The sequence below is a fragment of the Eucalyptus grandis genome, chromosome 8 (assembly GCF_016545825.1).
Source record: "Eucalyptus grandis isolate ANBG69807.140 chromosome 8, ASM1654582v1, whole genome shotgun sequence".
NCBI classification, from domain to species: Eukaryota; Viridiplantae; Streptophyta; class Magnoliopsida; order Myrtales; family Myrtaceae; genus Eucalyptus; species Eucalyptus grandis.
This window is the reverse complement of record NC_052619.1, coordinates 73,571,377-73,577,401: the sequence shown is the minus strand read 5'-3', so window position 1 is coordinate 73,577,401 and position 6,025 is coordinate 73,571,377.

Below are 6,025 nucleotides of genomic sequence, written 5' to 3'. Positions count from 1 at the left end.
CATCTAAACAGTGGTATTTTCGTTTTCATCGAACCATAATGTCTTTCAGATTCACAATGATAGAAGAAGATCGGTGTGTATATGTCGAATGGTCTGACGATAAATTTGTGATTTTATCACTTTATGTTGACGATATTTATTGACTGAAATGACAAGGATTTTGTTATCACTATAAAATAATGGTCGTCCTATAATTTTGAAATGAATGACATAAGAGAAGCTGCTTATATATTATGAGTTAAGATCAAAAGAGATCGATCAAGAAAACTCCTTACTTTATCACAAGAGTCTTATATAATGAAAATTATTAAGCATTTCAATATGCAGCATTATAATCTCATTGATACCCCTGTCATGCAAGGCAAAGGCCTAAATACTAAGATGTGTCTTAAGACTTTAGAAGAAAATAAAGAAATGGAAATTGTTCATTATGCTAGTGCGGTGGGAAGTTTGATATATGCTATGATGTATACCCAACCCAACATATGTCATGTCATGGGGTTGGTGAGTTAATATAAATCAAATCTTAGTCAAGCACAATGAAAAGCAGTGAAGAAAATCCTGAAATACTTAAAAGGCACTATGGACTATCGAATTTGTTATCAATGGAATGATTTATGCTTATTAGACTATTTAGAAGCTGATTGGGGAGAAGACCTATATGAGCGTAAATCAACAATTTAACTTTTGGATATGCGTTCTTACTCAATGAATGTGCAATTTCTTGAAATAGCAAGAAACATACATGCATGGCCTTGTCTACAATAGAAGCAAAATTTATTGCATGCTCTGCTGTAGTGCAAGAAGCCGTATGGTTAAAAAAAAAATTAGAAAATTTAGTCATTGTCATTAAGGTTCCAAGACCAGTGATAGTTTATTGTGATAGTCAAGTAGCCGTTGCATATGTAAAAGATCCCAAGTATCATGGAAGGACAAAACACATTGACATAAATAACAACTTCATTAGAAATATAAAAGCGCGGAAAGAAGTGATCATTCAATACATTTCAAATCAATAGAATGATTGTTGATCCATTTACAAATGTTATTCCTAGAGACGTGTTCTTAGCCTACAGGATGCCTCTAGGTTTACGTAGAATGTGATATGTAATATTGTAGAGGATCATTGAGTTATGTATATGTGAACATATGTACCATACTTGTTTGTTATTAGTGATTTGATGTTTTATCAATAAGTACAAATCCATTATAAGACTAGCACAAACAAACATATATTGTTGAAAAGTATGTCAGCAGACAATGATTGACTCACTCACACAAGCAATCACCTCAAGTGCTATAATTAGCACGTTGAGATGAGGCGTTATGTACATATAAATGTTGAAAAGCAAGTATAGTACATAAAATACTATGTCACATTGATTGGAGTCAAAATGAGGTTTGTAGTTTGTATATGATAAGACCGAACATGACAGTCCCACAATCATATATGCGTGAAAGATGCCGGATGTAAATACTTAATTAGGCGCTATAGAAAGCGAGCTGATATAGCATTCACGCTAAGCATGAGTACATGAGAAGCATATGATTATGTTTAGGCTAAGATCCATATAGTGGATATATTTAATAAATGACATACACTCTTATTGAAAAATAAATCCAATATAACATGTAATCCATACTACATGTGCATTATATGACCAATAAGGGAATGTGAGTAAAATTATCCATTTTTACCCATCGCGTGAGCTCTTGAGGTAATAATTTACCTCATTTTGTATCATATGTTACTTCTGACTATGTTATCGAAGTGAAATATTAATGTTGCTACTTTAGCATATTACTGACAGTCATAAATAGATATAGCTTTATGGGACATGTCTAGGAAAATAGTTGTTTTGAAATGGAGAAAGACATGAATGCGAAGGAATACTATTATTGGTTTACATCCATCATATGTATTTATCAGTCAACCAATTATATCGCCTTCTGTAGTTTTAGATATAATTGTAAATATATTGTGTTATTAGAAGAGTCAAGTATGACTTTTAAGGAATATGTATTCTTGGATTGATGTAACAACATATCTAACACACACACACACACACACACACACACACACACACACACACACACACACATATATTGACCTCTTATATTATGAAAAATAAAACACAATTATAAAAATAATAAATGGAGAATTCTCGCCTTAAGTTTTTTTTTTTACCTTTTCCAACATATCTAACATACTAGTCCAAAATATAAATCATTTGTTTTTTCTCCAAGTTTTATGAATTATTGAAATAGAATTGAATTTGTTAAATTGAAACAATGAATGATATTAATAAATGGTGAATTAATTGTTTTAGTTTATATTCATTCTAGGATTTTTTTAATTATTTATTTATTTATGAATTTGATTCAAATTAATTTAATTGAAGTAATAATAAAAATGATAATTTATTATTTCTACGTAAAAATATATATTTAATATGCAACATGTCCTAACGTATCGGAATTATCTGTTTTTTAAGAAACGACGTATTGGCATGTCATGTCGGGTGTTGCATGTTAGTGTCGATGCTACTTGGCTCACGGTCGTATGGCTTTCTTACAAAATATGAATTGTTTCTAAAGTAGACGAATGTTGAATGCCTTATATTCTTGATAGAACGCTATTAAGCCCATCATGTCCAAGTAGGAGATGTTATACTTTATTAGTACGTCCATGATAGAGTGCGATTAAAATGTACCAGTTCGTCTCGATATGTTATGATGGAGAGACACTCTTTGAAAGGGTATGAAGGAAAGACATTATTAACTTCTAAAGATAACTGTCATTCAGCATTTTCCTCTTAAAGCAAGCTCTCTCTCCCTTTATTCCACACAACAACCCCTCTTTCTTCCAAAATTATGACCATTTCTTTAAAGCCACTTTGAATCTGGTACCTGTTAAGGACCTCGTGAGATACTTTACGTACTATACACTCAACAGCATTACGTGATGGAAGAACCTCAGGCCATCGAACTAATTTCTTGTGCATGGAGTTCTCTTACGGTCAGCAAACTCTTGATTCGTAAATGCAGAACATTTAAAGATATTGAAAACAAGTTAGACATAGTTTAGCATAAAGATTACGTTCCCTGTGTTTGCGTACCTGAACGCACTTTCTCCATGGGTATCCATCCACCATTGACTGATGGTTTAATCCTGGCCTTCCAAGAGGTTTTAGAACATGAACTTGAACTCACCATGCCATTGTTAACAGACCCCGAATAAGTCTAGATAGCACAACCAAAACTAGGACTTGTGACAAGAAGTTGAAAAATTGTCCAATGAATGCTAACAATTAGAAAAAGGGTACTCGATTCGGTGTAGGCGTTTTGTCAAACAGATAACAGTTTGAAAGCCCCAACCATTCATGGAGTCTCCTTCATGTATTTGAACTAAATCTCAATATAAGGTCGCATGCATGCAAATTAACATTATAAATTAATGAATCTTTTTCCCCATCTCTAGGCTCTATGTATCTTCTGAAGCCCACAAAACATTTTCTTGCAATGTAAGATAAAGGGTTTCGGGCAAGTTTAGTCCTAGGAAGCGCAGTGTAGCTCAAGCATTCAATGCTAGATTCTTACACAGTAGATGGAGTCAAGGAATACGATCGTCGTTCCCCTTGGCCCGCTCATTTGTGGGTTGATAACTACTTATTCATTTGTTACATTCCTTTTCCTTCCATAGATCAGAGCTGTAAATCACAATACTAATCTCATAATCAGAAGGAATAATATTATTTTTAGGGTATATTGATTTCACAGAAAATGATATAGAACTACAACACATGCATTACTTACATTTACTTATATTTATAATAGAACTTGGAAGAATCTTTGTTTATCGAAATAATGGTCCTTTTTAGGATTGGTATGAGTTGTGATGTAATATTTTTAGAGAAATTTAAAGTTGAATGTTTACTTAGAATTTGCTTCATGCCTTAAGATCAAAGAATAATATAAGCTCTCATCTGTGGGGGCAAACGTACAATACAAACTTCTTAGCGAAGGAAGCGACACAGGATCCTATCACCAATCACGGATCGATCAAGATTTGCATTATAGCCAAGTGGTGCCTCTATTCAACTGACTTTTGCAGACCCCGGAACTTCCTTAGGAGTGGCTAGCTAGCCATTCTGCTGAATTTGAAGAACAAGCACAAATCTAATTCAAGATCTATCGATTTTGCGAGAAGCCACATTACACACCAAATCAGGGGGTGCGCTTGATGAATTTATTATTATTATTACTATTTGGTATAATTTGAGTCCATTCATCTACTCTATCAACTCGTCCATTTAAAGTAGATATACCCTGTCAATTTAAATAAGGGGTTTGTTGTTGTTGTATTTGTTCTAGAGTCGAATCAGTTTGTTTTGATTCTACATTCTCGTCTGCTTTGGACGCAAGCTTTTTTCTAATTTACTAGGCCGCTTTGAGGGTCCCGTGTGAAAAAAAAAGGGATCCATCTAATTCGCAAAATTGATTGGTTATAGGTATTTATCTATAGTTTATTTTTGTTGAGGGTCATTTACAGATTCTAAAGTTATAATTTTTTGCATTTATAATTACTTACCAATGTAAAGGTGAATTTGACGAGGCTGAAGCTAATTTTAAATACACAAAGCATAATTTTAATGCATTAATTTGTTTTCGTGATATTGTAATTTGTATTACTATGATGAGACTTTATTAGCTATTTGCTAAGAATAAGTACAATTAAGAATATCAAGGATTAGGGCTCACTTAATTTCCCAATTATAAGGAAAATTTCGAATTATTCTGTATAGGTTAAGTTACCTTAGGAATGCTTTCAAATCGAATCAAATAAATTTAAACAAATCTGCCTCATTGAAGAGGTTAGCTGTTGCCAATTTATCGTGTTGACTACACACACGTCTATTGAGTTATGATCTACATATCTTACATATCATATTTTCATATAACGTGGCCATAATATGTATAAATAATCTTCCTAATCAACGACAAGGATCAAATGAATTGATTGTATGATTGACCATGATATCCAAAGGAGTCATAAGTCAGGCCATATGAAATGAATTGACTGTATCCTTCGATTTGTCAAGCTTATAGAGTACCAAATATTGATTTATCCTCTTTTCCCTTTACCATTGCAATTTCCTTTTGTAATTCTGCCATCTACAAGTAGTGAGGATAGCATATAAGAAAAGAGAAAGGAGAATCTAACGGGCCCAGGCCGCATTCAGATCATCTAGTTCCCCACCCAATGAATTTCAATTAACCTCTATATTGTGTGAAATATGTGCCCTCAGCAGCAAAAATCCCCATACTTCAAAAGTGAAGACACTGAGCAGGTAAACGCTGCAAGTCACTGTGATTTCCTTGATATCAACATCTACATTGCGGTGAAACAGCAAGGAGCTGTGCACTTCCGGTAATAGGCTTACCGCAATTATCCTGAAAATCCACAGAGATATATCAGAGACTAAACATAATACTTGAACTCCATAAAGCCAATCAATGCGTGACCATTTAAATCATAGAAGCTGTGCCTGACCTAAAAAATCATAGAAGGTGCTTGAATGAGCTCAAAAAAGCCAATAAACATGGATCACAAAGAGGTCTTCTGAATCAAATGGACCTGCACGTTCTGAAGCGAATCAGCGGGAGACAAGGCACGTAAAGTGAGAGTCCCAAGGAACTCTTCATCGGACTAGTTCGAATCTCATCGAATTGACCATTAAAAACTTTGCATGCTCACGAATTACCTCTGTTCCCCATTGGGCATTCACGATTTGGATGGGCGAATGTGAGATTGCGAGGATGAAGGTGTCAGGCGGAATGGGAGAGTAAATTACGGTTGATTTGACGAAACAGAGACTCGGCTTGAGAGAAATGGCAAGAAGGGATCGAATTTGGGCCAAACATTGAGAGCAATTTCTGCAAGATCTCACTTAAGGTTCATCGGGTGATTTGGGCGAGATCGAAGGTATTTGAGGCAAGAAGGAAGCAATGCAATGTTGTTTGG